The sequence below is a fragment of the Mustela lutreola genome, chromosome 18, assembly GCF_030435805.1.
Source record: "Mustela lutreola isolate mMusLut2 chromosome 18, mMusLut2.pri, whole genome shotgun sequence".
Taxonomy (NCBI): Eukaryota; Metazoa; Chordata; class Mammalia; order Carnivora; family Mustelidae; genus Mustela; species Mustela lutreola.
Genome location: NC_081307.1, coordinates 37,749,749 through 37,764,606, shown reverse-complemented (window position 1 = coordinate 37,764,606; position 14,858 = coordinate 37,749,749). Strand labels below are relative to the sequence as shown.

At 38.5% G+C, this 14,858-nt stretch overlaps 1 long non-coding RNA gene across 1 annotated transcript in view; it reads right to left on the bottom strand.

Moving 5' to 3' along the window:
- Positions 1 to 13,550, bottom strand: part of LOC131820593 (uncharacterized) — a 91,074-nt gene extending 77,524 nt beyond the window's left edge. Inside the window, exons 1-2 of the long non-coding RNA XR_009349708.1 lie at positions 13,472 to 13,550; positions 12,052 to 12,149 (exon numbers count right to left, since the gene is read on the bottom strand). This is a non-coding gene — a long non-coding RNA (uncharacterized LOC131820593). The remainder of the gene's footprint in view (positions 1 to 12,051; positions 12,150 to 13,471) is intronic.
- Between the last annotated feature and the right edge of the window lie 1,308 nt (positions 13,551 to 14,858).

Here is a 14,858-nt window from a genome sequence, read left to right as displayed (position 1 = left end):
GGGGCACGTGCACCCGAATGTTTATAGCAGCAATGTCCACAATAGCCAACCTGTGGAAAGAACCTAGATGTCCATCAACAGATGAATGGATAAAGAAGATGTGGTATATATATATTCATACAATGGAATACTATGCAGCCATCAAAAGAAATGAAATCTTGCCATTTGCGACAATGTGCATGGAACTAGAGGGTATTATGCTGAGCGAAGTAAATCAATCGGAGAAAGACAATTATCATGTGATCTCACTGATATGAGGAAGTGGAGATGCAACATGGGGGGTTTGGGGGTAGGAAAAGAATAAATGAAGTAAGATGGGATTGGGAGGGAGACAAACCATAAGTGACTCTTAATATCACAAAACAAACTGAAGGTTGTGGGTTATGAACATTGGGGAGGGTATGTGCTATGGTGAGTGCTGTGAAGTGTGTAAACCTGGCAATTCACAAACCTGTACCCCTGGGAATAAAAATACATTATATGTTTATAAAAAAATAAAAATAAATTAATAAATAAAAGAAAATCTCATGAAAATAAGTGACTAATGCAGGTCTCTTGCTATGATTTTCTGCCATGCTAATACCTGAGCCTCTGATTCCCTTCTATTTACTTCAAGGTATATTATTGAAGATTGTTTACATTATTAAAAAGGAACTTTAATGCTTTTTTTTAACTTCATGAATTATCTGTCTATATTATGTTCTTTGAACATTTTCTCTACCCACTTCCTTGCAAACAACATAAGGGATTGCTTTCACCACTGATCCTCAGGGACAGATCATCCAATTTTGTCCATAACCACTTAACACAACCCCAATTTACCCACAATTTTTGGTAAATTTTGGGGTAAATTTTTACCCAATTGTATACTTAACCATCATGTCATACTTGCTAACTTTGTGCATTACCATTTATATTACTCCATATTCAAAAGTTATTCTACCTATAGAAATGTTTATGTAATGGTCTTCCAGGATTCTTCCACTGCAAAATTTTTAGAGATGTTAATAAAATTTATTATCCATTTTCATATTTATCAAGTTTTACTCTACTTGTCGAGTAACTGATGATTTTGAAAAGCGTAGGATTCAATATTTCATACCAGTTTCACTGTCCTACAAAACTCCTAACATCCGAATCACATCAGGAATCCTCCTTACAGCCCAGATGAAGGATTTTCTTGGACTTAAGAGCCAGGATTTTGAGGACTGGTCCATCTCCCAAGTAGCATTCCCCTGGGATATATCCATGTGTTCACATACCGAAGAAAATGAATGACAGCATAGCCAGGAAGAAAGCTAAGACATAAAGGACAAATGCACAAAGACTGAGGTGAGGGCAAGTTTTACCTCCTCAGCAGAACTGATACCACCTCACACCAATTAGAATGGCCAACATCAACTAAACAGTAATCAACATGTGTTGGAGAGGATGTGGAGAAAGGGGAACCCTCCTACACTGTTGGTGGGAATGCAAGTTGGTACAGCCACTTTGGAAAACAGTGTGGAGATTCCTCAAAAAATTAAAAATAGAGCTTCCCTATGGCACTGCCATTGCACTACTGGGTATTTACCCCCAAAGATACAGATGTAGTGAAAAGAACAGCCATCTGTACCCCAATGTTCATAAGAGCAATGGCCACAGTCGCCAAATTGTGGAAGAACCAAGATGCCCTTCAACAGACAAATGGATAAGGAAGATGTGGTCCATAAACACTATGGAGTATTATGCCTCCATCAGTATTATGCCTCCAACTTTTGTATCAACATGGATGGGACTGGAGGAGATTATGCTGAGTGAAATAAGTCAAGCAGAGAAAGTCAATTATCACATGGTTTCACTTATTTGTGAAGCATAAGGAATAACACGGAGGACATTAGGAGAAAGAAAGGATAAGTGAATTGCGGGAAATCAGAGGGGGAGATGAACCATGAGAGACTGTGGACTCTGAGGGTTTCAGAGGGGAGGGGCAGGGGGGTTGGTGAGCCTGGTGGTGGGTATTCAGAAAGGCACATATTGCATGGAGCACTGGGTGTGGTGCATAAACAAAGAATCTTGGAACAATGAAAAAAATCAAATTAAATTAAAACAACAACAACAACAACCCAGAACTGAATTCTTGGGTGCTGGGAACATGGGGACTGCTGCCGTCATAATGGAGTCTCATGGACAGAGTCAGTATAGCTTAGTGGTTAATGACAAACTTCTGTGCCACACAAAATTCTGACTCCTCTTCTTCACATCCCTGGGAGAATTTTTTAGAATCTAACTGCAAGTTCCTCCATCTTTAACAGTTCTTACTTAACACCATTACAATAAAAACTACACAAAGACTAATGAAAAGACTCAGTGCCAAACCTGGCAAAATGAAAGAAATAAACATCTGTGCCACAGGCTGAGTGTGGGTGTCCCCCTAAAATCCACTATGTTGAAACCCAACCCCCAAAGTGATGGTGTTAGGAGGTGGGGGTCTCTGGGCGGTGATAGGTCACCTGAAAGGGGAGCCCCCATGAAGGGGATTCATCCCCTTATAAACAGGACATAAGAGAACACCCACGTCCATTCTGTCACAGAGAGAATACAGGTGTCTATGAACCAGGCAGTGTGCTCGCTCCACACACCACACGTGCTGGGGTCTGGATGCAGACCTTTCAGCCTCTAGGACTGTGGAAAGTAAGTCTGTGTTGTTTATAAGCCAACAGCCTTTGGTGTTCAGTTACAGCAGCCCAAATGGACTAAAGCCTCTAGCAGGTATTATCCTTGTTCAGAAACAGACGCATGGAGAAGTTAAGAAGGCCGCCTGTCCCCCAACCCTCACCCCCCACGTACATGGCGGCTCCAGGGCTCAAGCCAGGCTCCCTGACTAGTGCTCTTACACGGTCCACTTACTCTCCTACTGAATTACTCTGTCTCAAGTTTGGTCAAATCCTTGCACTTGTGACTGTATTCTTGCAGCAGACATCCTAATGTGAATATCTAAGGTATGCCAGTGACTTCACAGCCTTGGTGATATGGGAACCTCCGCTGTGGTTAGAGAAACCAACCAGTGGTACAGTCAAGATGTGCAGTCACAGGAGAAAACCCAGTGCTGCAAAGAGCAAAAGCAGAAGAGGACAAGGTGAGCAGAACAACTCAACACTTAGCAAACGGAGGTAGCTAGTGAAAGAAAAGAAAAGAACTCTAGTAAGCATCCTCACAAATAATCAAGATGATATTGTTCACGTAAAACAAGGAAATGATACAATGAAGAAAGAAAGTTGAACAGGATGACGAGAGGTACGGTGAGAGGCTGTCATTTTCCGGATGAATAGTTCTGTAACATTAGATTTTTCAGTACAGAAGTAAGTAACTTGAGCTATTATCACAAAATCAACACCTCTAGGTTAAGGAATAACCTAGAATAGAATACTATATTATATTTTTATTACATGCATCTATCATTTGGATTTAAAAGGTTATATGCATTTATTGATGATTAAATGAATTATAGTTCTAATTTTCACTTATATTTCTTCAGCGGGATCAGTTTTTCTGGGAATTATCTTCAAAATAAAAAACACAGGAATAAAATAACCAGGATTTCAAACTAAAAAAATTCCAGCCAAAAAGCCCAACTGGTTAACTTTTCTGAGGGTTTATCAATATTTCCCATAATAATGGTAGAGGGAGTGAATCTCAAATCTACAGTAGATTCCAGTGAAGATGACCCTGCCTTAAACAAAAAGGGCAGAGAGAAAAAAGATCATGGCTTCTGTGACTTTTTAGATGAGAAAAGAAGAGCCACTTACAAACAACATATTTCAGTTTACTTGTTTTTGGTTTTTTCCTCCTTCAGGAGTATGGCTTTGGCTTCAGGAAGAGGTGCTTATGAAGGTCCGTACCTACTGGGAGTCCAGAGACCAAGCTGTCTTCTCACAGACACACACCGATGACGAGACTGCAGTTTGGGTAGGTAGTCCGCTCTAGGGATTCAGCCTTAACACAGGAAGAACGTGAGACTGCATTCTGACACTAGATGCTTCCTCATGGTTAGTCTGATGGGACGGGCCGCTTACCTCAGGAGACAGAGAAGGGATCTTCTTAAGCTTCTCTCTCATGCTCTCCCCCACACTGAAGCTGATAGGAAGCATATCTGCAAAAATTTGTTCCTTCTACACAGACGCATTTTACCTCCCAGAGAGAACACCTCTGTACCTCACATATTTATTAAAATGCAAGAAGGCGAAGGAAATACTGAATCGTTCCCAGATACATCCCACTGTGCTCCTCTGATGATTAATGTGTGTGCCAACATGGCTAGCTTTTAATTCCCAGATATTTGGTCAAACACCAGTCAAGATATTGCTATGAAGCTTTTTTGCTTTGTATTGTTTTTTGTTTGTTAGTTTTTTTAAGAGAGAGAGTGAGTGGGAGTGAGGGCATGGGGGATAGGGAGAGAAAGAGAGACAATCCTAAGCAGGCTCCATGCCTAGCACAGAGCTCAAGGTCGGGCTCAATCTCACCACCCTGAGATATGACCTGAGTCTAAATCAAGAGTCTGATGATTTAAAAAAAAAAAAAAAAAAAAAAGAGTGTGACGATTAACCTAGAGAGCCACCCAGGCGCCCTACAGTGGAGGTATTTGGTTACAAGTGCTTCACATTAAAATCAGTAGACTTTGAAAGTACAGGCTATCTGCCTGACTGTGGGTGGGCTTCAGTCAGTAAGGGGAAGGTCTTCAGAGGAAAGAGTGAGGCTCACCAAGGAAGAGATTCTGCCTGCAGACCGCTTGCAGACCTGAACTATAGCGTCAGCTCTACCCTGCGTCTCCAGCCTGCCCGCCTGCCTTGCGGAACGTGGACTTGAGGGCCCCACAATCACATGGGCCAGCTCCCTGATGTAAAACAGTCTCTCGGGCTCCCTAGCGTTTGATGTAACTATATTTCCATCTATGTTAATAAGGACTGCATTATGTCTCCTTTGAGTGCAATCTGCATGTACCTAGAGTTAATTCACCAGGACAGGCGAGGTCTTGCTGACCTCCACCGTTCGCAGCTGATGCAGGCCGGGGGAGATACCTGTCGGCACCGCTCAGCTGCCGGGGTCCGTCTCCGGGAACACACGCACGTATGAGCGTGAACTGTGCACGGCCTTTACAGTTTCTGCCCAGGAAAGATTCAGTCCCCTTTGTTCCCATTTCTTTGGCTGACATGTGACATTACCTCCGTTAACTTCAAAGAAGGCTGAGGAATGCAATTCTATCAAACACCCAGAAGAAAGAGAAATTGATTTTTTTCATGGGAAAAAGTAACAAAAACCGTCTGTGTCCTTCTAAACACGACCTCTGACTCAGTACACTCTCTTCACATAAGCTGCACTCACCCTGTTCCCCAGGGAGAGAATCTAAATCCCACCACGTCACAGCGTCAAGGTCAAAGTCTAGGATCCCTGAATGACACCATTTTACTCATATGAAATTCCCCTGCTATTGCTCTTGTCGGAGAGAAAACTTAACGAAAAAGGAATCTCCCTTGCACTCACACAATCCACAGTGATAGGACAGAAGAACGTCACCATGATAAACACAGCCCCTTGGGAAGGAGAAAGATGGGGGGCACACAGCTATCTCTGGTCCAATGAACTTGTACAGCATCAGAAGGAAGATGTCTGCTTATGGCTGATTCTCACCGTCAGAGGACAAGGGTCTGCGCAGACCCCGCAGGCTCACTGCCCATGAACACTGGAGAGTCATTGTTTGAGACTCTATTGGCCACACTGAAGAGTCATTTTTTTGAGACTTGGATGTGGGTCTCTTGAGCAATATGATTCTCTTAAAAGTGATCTTATTTGGTTACAGTCAAATTTTATTACAATTTTTTTTTTTTCAATCCGAGGACTCAGCACTCTTTTATTTTCTTCCATTTATGGCTATCCCTCAAAATGTAAATAACATTGTAAATGTGTCCTTTCTCTAATATTGGGAAAATTCATTTCCCTGCCCTTATTTCAGAGAGAAATATAAGTAAACATGTAAGTAAAAAATTTAAGTAAAAGGGATAAACCAGAAGCAGTTTCATTCAAAGGACAAGAAGAAAGTAAATGCAGGCCAATTAATTTCTGGAAGAAATAATAATATTGATCCAGTTCAATCATAAAGTTCATAAGCACTTTATTCAGAGAAAGAGCTGCTAAATATGCTCAGAAATGCAAAATTTTATGATTTGAAAAAATATTATGATTTGAAAAGGAATTTTCTTTATTTGAATTTTTTTAAAGGTTTTATTTATGACAGACAGATCACAAGTAGACAGGCAAGCAGAGAAGCAAGCTCCCTGCTGAGCAGAGAGCCCAATGCGGGGCTCGATCCCAGGACCCTGAGATCATGACCCAAGCTGAAGGCAGAAGCTTAACCCACTGAGCCACCCAGGCGCCCCCTGTGATTCATTTTGAATTAATCTTTTCATAAAGTGTAGGGTTTAAGGTGAGGTTTACATCTTGCCTATTAATGTGCAATCGCTCTAGTATCGTATTTGGAAAAGGCTCTCCTTGCACTGAATTCTTTCTACATCTTGGTCAACAATCAGCGAGGCATAGCTATTCATGTCTATTTCCAAGTTCTCAGTTTTGCTGTGTCGTACTATGCAGAACTCTTTTTAGGAATTAAGGAAAATATCATGTAAAATGTATTTATTAGTTAATTCCTTTTACTAATTGTAATATGGAAAATGCTGCTATCATGTTTCATTCTCTCTCTCCTCAGCATAAAGTCAGCCTCTATCGAACATCAGTGAGGTCACGTTAATAAGTTATACCCACAGGTTTTACATGTGGAATGTGGACAGATTTTGCATAAATACCTTATAGCCCTGGCTCCTAATGCCTTCAGTACCTGTCCAAAATATACTGTATTAAAATTTGGAGATTGTTTATAATGGAAGTTAGCTCATCCTGATGTTCCTATCCCCTTATTCTTAATGTCCTGGGATATTCCATAACTCCAGGAAACCACTGATTTTACCCAACAACAAGCTTTAGTAGTTACTAGGGGTGAAGAGAAAGAAGTCATAGCTAGTGCCGTCCTGTCTGACCTCCCTCCCTGTCAACCAGCAGCTCAGCTTGCTGACTCCACTTTATCAAGTGGGGTACATTTTGGTTTCTCTGAGTAACTGGCAAAGCCCAACTACGCATGCATTAGGAGTCAGCCTGAGAGCCTGGGACCTTTTCTATCAACAAACAAGGAAGTCTGGTTTCATTCAACCCTGCCAGCCCAAGGTGTTGCCAGGAGAGAGAAGCTGGTTATAAAGAGCCTTTTAGATATTATCTTCCTAATTCCTTTGGTTAAAATTCTCTCTTCTATAAAAGTTTCAAAAAATTGTGCACAAGGTTCAAACATCAACATTTTACTTTAACAAATCTAAATTTAGATGATAAAGTAATAAGTAAAGACAACGACTGGTTTGTTTTGCAATGAAGAACGGACAAAGTAAATTTAAAATGCCTTACATAACAACTGTCCTTAAAAACTGTGTAAAGAACAATATATAAATGACCCATTATTTGGTTCCCAGTGTTTGGGGGACTTGGAATGTCTGACATTCTTCTGGCAATGTCTAAATATAGAGAGTTAAGTACATAATCACATGGTCTCTGTGTGTGTGTGTGTGTGTGTGTATATATATATACATATATATATATATATGGATATATATATATATATGGTTTCAGTTTCAATCATCCAAAAAAAATTTTTTTTCATCCATCCAAAATTGAAGGAACTCTATTAACAAACGGCTCTGTTGTCATTCAGGTGACCACTGTTTAGACTGCCTCCTAAAACTAGGGTAGATGCATTGCACCCTTTTTAGTTAATATTTATCTTTTGAAATTTATGCACAGAGAAAGCACCACTGTATAAAATACTTTATAATGTACTATGAGAAAGGATGTTGTTATATATATCAGTGTGTGTGTGTGTGTGTGTGTGTGTGTGTGTGTATACATATTTTAGTTTTTATTTTAATTGAACTGGAGCTCATCACAAGTGCACCGCTTAATTGCCATCACCTATTTAACCCATCCCCCACTCCCCCTCTGGTCACCACCACTTTGTTCTCTAAAGATAAGAGTCTGTTTCTTGGTTTATGTCTTTTTCCCCCTTGCTCATTTATTTTGTTTCTTAAGTTCCACATATAGTGAAATCATATGGTATTTGTCTTTCTCTGACTAACTTATTTCACTTAGCATCATACCCCATCCATGCCATTGCTAATGGCAAGATGTCAAGAATGACCAATATGTTAATTTTCAAAATCAGAGCAAAATCTTCTTGGAAGTTATTCTTATTTTGTGTACTATTTTCTTTGAAATTCCCAAAAATTATACCTAAAAACAGATTGAAAGATAAATTACATTATACTCTGGTACATATAGCTACACACAAAGCAATTCACTAGTTTATTTTATGAGAAACTTAGAAACTAGCTGAGTGACTCCTACACATATGTACACATATACATACAGACATATATATACATACATGTGTATGTATACATACTCTTATGTGTATGTATACATACGCATAAGAGCAGGCAGGAAAGGCTAAGTAAGACACAGTGTTACCATAAACTTCACGTCTAGCATAGCACCATAAAATTAGGGGGTAATTCTGACTCCCAGCTTCTCCCCATGAAACAAGGGGTTGGACTGCATACCTAACACCCCAGTCAAAAACTGTAATAGGAGACAAAGAGGGTCATATATGATGATAAAGTAGCCAATTCAACAAGAGGATGTAACATTTGTAAATATTTATACACCTGACATCAGAGCACCTAAGTAGACAAAGCAAATATTAAAAGATCTGAAGGGGAAAGTGGACAACAATACAATATTACTAGGGGACTTCAATACGTCAATTTCAAAAATGGGTAGATCATCTAGACAAAACATCATAAAGAAAACACTAGAATTGAATTGTACTTTAGACCAAATGGACCCAAAAGTCCTAAATAGAACATTCTATCCAAAGGTAGCAGAATACATATTCTTTAGCACCTTTGAATATTCTCCAGATTTTAAAGATAAAATTGAAACATTCAGATAGACAAGCTAAGATAAAAAGAGAGAAGACTCAAAGAAAACCAGAAATGAAAGAGGAGATATTGTAACTGATAACAGAGGAATACCAAAGATCATAAGAAAATAACCTGAAATAATATCTGCCGACAAATTAGATAACTCAAAATAATTGAAAGAGAAAATCCTAAAGACTCCTAGGAAAGAACATGGGTAGTAATTTCCTTCATAGTGACTGTAGCAATATTTTTCTAGATGTGTCCTGAGGCAAGGGAGGAAAAAAAGCAAAAATAAAGTTTTGGGATTACATCAAAATAAAAAGCTTCTGCACAGTAAAGGAAACAACTAACAAAATTAAAAGACAACCAACAGAATGGCAGAAGATATTTGCAAATGACATACCCCAAAATACCAAAAAAGGTATTCAAAAAATATATATATATAGAAGTGTAAAACTCAATAAACAAAAATGAATGATCCAATTTAAAAATGGGCAGAAGACATGAACAGACATCTTTCCAAAGAAGATGTATAGATGACCAACAGGCACATGAAGAGATGTCCAACATCACCCATCATCAAGGAAATACAAATAAGAAATACAAGGAGCTATCACCTCACACCTGTCAGGATGGCTAAAATGAAAACCACAGGAAACAAAGAGTGTTGGCAAGGACGTGGAGAAAAAAGGAGACCTGTTGCACTGTCGGTGGGAAAGCAGACTGGTGCAGCCACTATGGAACACAGTGTGGAGGTTCATCAAAAAGTTAAAAATAGAACTACCCTACCATCCAGTAATTCCACTACTGGGTATTTACCCAAAGAATATTAAACACTAGTTTAAAAGGAGATATGCACCCCTATATTTATGGAAGCATTATTTACAATAGCCAAATTATGGTAGCATTGTTAGGTGAATTGGATACAAAAGATGTGCTATGTATATACAATGGACTATTATTCAGCCATAAAAAATGAAATTTTGCCATTTTCAACAACATGAATGGGGTTAGACAGTATTATGCTCGGTGAAATAAGCTCGTCAGAAAAAGAGAAATACCATATGATTTTACTCATGTGGAATTTAAGAAATAAAGCAAATGAGCAAAGGAAAAAAAATACAGAGAGACAAAATAAGAAACAGACTCTTAGCTGTAGAGAACAAATGGATGGTTACCAGAAGGGTGGTGGGTATAGGAATGGGTGAAATAGGTGGTGGGGATTAAGAGCACAATTATCATGATGAGCACTGAGTAATGTACAAAATTACTGAAAAACTATCTAATACACCTGAAATTAATATAATGCTGTGTGTTAATTATACTGGAATTAAAATAAAAAGAACTTAAAAAAATTCCTTGAAACATACAGCCTACCAAGACTGAACCATGAACAAACACACCAGGCCAATTATAATTAAGGAGATTGATTTGTAATCAAAACCTTCCCAATGAAAATTTCAGGGACAGATGGATTCATTGGTGAATTCCACCAAACATTAAAGACAAAACAATACCAATCCTTCTGAAACTCTTCCTAAAAGTGGGAAAGGAGATAACATTCCCGAACTAATTTTATGAGGTCATTATTATCCTGATGCCAAAACTATATGAGAACACCCACGTACACACACAATGAAAACTACAGGCCAATAGCTCTAATGAACACAGATGCAAAAATCCTTAACAAAATATTTGAGAACCAAATTCACAGTACCTTACAAGGATCAGGTGTGCATTATCCCTGGATGCAAAGAGATGGTCCAACATACGCAAGTCGATAAATGTGATATATCACATTAAAAATTAAGGTCAAAAATAATATTATTATCTCCACATACGCAGAAAAATCATTTGACAGAAATCAATATGATTTCATGATAAAAAGTCTCAACAAACTGAGTATAGAAGAATGTACTTCGACATAATAAAGGCCATATACGAGAGGAACACACAGCTAACATCACATTTAACTGAGAAAAGTTGAAAGCTTTTCAAGATCAGGAACAAGAGAAGGGCACCCGCTCTTGCCACTTACATTTAACATAGTACTGGAAATCCCAGCCACAACAATCAGGTTTAGAAAATTCCTTAATATTACAACTACTAAGTATTTATTTTAGAGGTGAATTTAAAGAGACAAATTTCTTTTTCATTCTGCCTTTACGTACAAACAAGTATCTTTGTTAAAAACAATAGACTCTCTTAAATTAGAAAATAAGCAGTGTCAGATAGGAAACATAAAACACAAATAATTGAGGATGAACATTAATATTTGTAATAAACTATGACTGTAACTCACAGAATGTTTTTCATATAGAAAGTAAATTTTATAAATAACAAAAAACCCAGCATTTTGAAATTATATTAGGTTTTATAAGAGAAATGTCTATATTTCCCCCATTATAGGCTCATTAAATGTTCTATTCTAAAAATTTTTCCCTCTAATTAAAACCTGTAAACTCTTGACTTTGTTTCTGTTAAGGTTTCTTGAGGTATAACTGACAAATAAAATAGCAATTTATTTAGAGTCTCAATATTATTTCATATACATTGTGCAAGAATTCCCACTCCTGAATTAACACATGCATTACCTCACCTACGTATCCTTTCTAAAATTTTGAAAATACTTAAGTTCTGTTGTCTTAGCAAATTTCAATAACACAACAGTGTTATCAAACAAGGTTGCCATGCTATTCTCTGTCATGCACCCTTTGTAATTCAACATCATCTTCGTTTAAATGCTTGTTGATATATCTAGAACTGTAACTCCTTAAGGAAAGAGAGTAGAGATTTTATGGCATAATTTTAGTACAGTCCTAGAAGGAATGTGTATGTGTGTAATTTGATTAAAGGACCGAATGAGGAGCTGGTATTCAGTCAACACTGGATAACTGAATAATGCAAAGCAAGCCTCCTGAGGCCAATAGAGAAATAACAGAAAGCTTTGGAGGATTTTGACCTACACATAAAACATCATGTTTGATGTGAGACTCACCAGATCTATTATACAGGCTCATCCAACACAAGGGGTTCAGTCTTCATGTGCCAGACAGAAGGAGACAAATGGTCACCAGTGAGAAGTCCCAGTGATGACTACCAAAAAAAAAAAAAGCAATGATGAGTATTCTTCACAACACAATTCATTTCTGAAATTATACTGATTGACCAAGGGTAGGAATTATATTTACATGCACTTTTATCAGTGGTTATCAACCTGTAGTCTATATAATTTTGAAAATTTGTATATTTATTTAAAAGATAATCTAAAATAGGGGCGCCTGGGTGGCTCAGATGGTTAAGTGTCTGCCTTCAGCTCAGGTCATGATCTCTAGGTCCTGGAATTAAGCCCCATGTCAGGCTCCCTGCTCTACAGGAAGCCTGCTTCTCCCTCTCCTTCTGCCTTCTGCTCCCCCTGCTTGTGCTCTGTCTCTCTCTCTCTCAAATGAATAAATAAAATATTGTTTTAAAAAAGACAATCTTAAATAAATTATTTTAACTGTAGTTTCAGGTTACCCAGAGGATCACTGTGATGGGCTGAATGGTTGTGTCCCCCAGAATTCATACTTAAATCCCTAATCCCCTAATTCCTAGTATTTGGAAATGAGGCTTTGGGCAAGTCTTTGGGTCAGGAGGATGGTAACTTCATGATGGAATCCGTGCCCTTCTAAGAAGAGATTTGGGAATGCTTGCTTTCTTTCTCTCTCTCTCCACCGTGTGAAAAAACCAGGACGAGGACACTTACTAGAGCCTGACTATGCTGACTCCCTGATTTCAGACTTCCCAACTCCAGAACTGTGAGATGCAAATGTCTGTTGTTTAAGCCATCCAGTCTATGGCATTTGTTATGTAGCCCAAACTCACTAAGACACCCAATAATGACCTGGTACTGTCACATGATTCCAGCCACAGGTTTGGTTTGCATTTGACAGCTTCATGGGGCCAAGGGATCAAGTACAGTGAGTACATTTACCTTGTAAAATACTGGGTGGTACTTTAGTTTCTGGTAAGTTGTCACACTGCACCACTGCACTGTCAAGATGATAACAGTGTGGCATATTTATAAACAGTATTCTAAGGGATGAAGTAGTTTAGGATGGGGAACTGTTAAGTGACCTGAATTAAATCAAATTAATTAGATTAAAAGGCTTTACCATTTGGAGCTTTCATTCCTAGAAGTCACAGACCTGACAGGACAACTGCAGTGTGTGAGGGTGGAAATCTCAGATTTGTAGAGGAATAGAGTAAGACTGACCCTGGTGTACCTGTGCCTCCTCTCTGTTCGACTCCCTGCTTTGTCTTGTTTCCCTGAACGGTGTAAACCCAAGGTACATTGGAAAATGGCTCTCTTTAGATTTCAGTAGGTGTCTCTGATGGTATCTCTGTGTCCCACTAAGCTTATTGTAATGGAAGTCTACCTGTATGACACATGCTTCTCCTGAGGCTTGAGACAATCTTTCCTCAGATCCAAAAATCTTAAAATTCAGCACCTAGAAACTGAGAAGGCACATCAGATAAGTTACAGGTTTAAACATAAACACACATGTACACCCGATAGTGGAGGAGAAATCATGGTCCCCACATCGACATGGTATGCGACTTCACCTAATCTCAAATGCCCTATCCCTTGCAGTGTCTGCTTTGTGACAAGTGAGATCTTACGCCCCGTAAAGTTAAACAATATGATCAAAAATGCCTAGTTTGCTTGTGGCAGAATGAAGATTAGAATTTAAATCTCTTGGCTATCTGGGCAACCTGGACGGCTCAGTTGGTTAAGCATCTGATTATTGACTTCAGGTCAGGTCATGATCTCAGGGTCTTGGGACCTAGCTTCATGTGGTGGTCTGCACTAAGAGCAGAGTCTCTTTGTCCCTCTCCCTCGGCGATGCCCCTCTATCTGCTTGCAGGAGTGCTCACTCTCAAATAAAAAAATGAAATCTTTAACAAAATAAAAAAAAATAAAAAAAATTAAATTGTGGTAAACAATAAATCTCTTGGCTATCAGCCTGAAGATGTTAAAAACAAAGACATTACATTATGAACAGTATCATGTTTAAGAGTAATGATGACATATTTTCCTATATTGACTGACTGGGTAGTAACAGTACTTAACTGACATGATTGCAGGAGGGTTGCAGCCTGGTGAAGAGCTTAATACTCAGTGTTAACTGACAACAACAACAACAATAATACCACTTAAACCTCACTAGCACAGAATGTCACCTAATGCAGGAGCTTTGACTTAATGTCCATTATTACATACTCAGCTGGTTGGACAGCCTGTATGAGGTAAGCATTTAATAAACAGTAAATGTTTATTGAATGAATGATGTGCCCCATATATAAATACATCTATATTTTTCTATCTAGCCATCCATATATATCTCCTCTCTACTTCGGTATCTATAGTCTTATCCAAAATCGGAATCAGAACCATGAAATTATAGAGACTCCAAACCCTATATTCTCAAAAGTAATATAGGAAAAGGGCTCTACATAAACAATATACTCGGAAAGGCAATCTTAAAAACATAAAACAAGATGTAGCTAGGACAGAACATATTTCACAGAAAACAAGGGAAGTCTCTGTATGGACTGAATGGTGACCCCCTCCTCCCAAAGAAAAGATATGTCCACATGCTAACTCTTAAAAGCTGAGTATGTGACCATATTTAGAAAAGGGGTCATTGCAGATATAATTAAGTTAGGGCTTACAATGAGATCATTCTGAATTACCCAGGAGGACCTTAAATCCAATTATAAGTGTCATTAGAAGAAACAGAAGAGAAGTCATAGAGGAAGAGA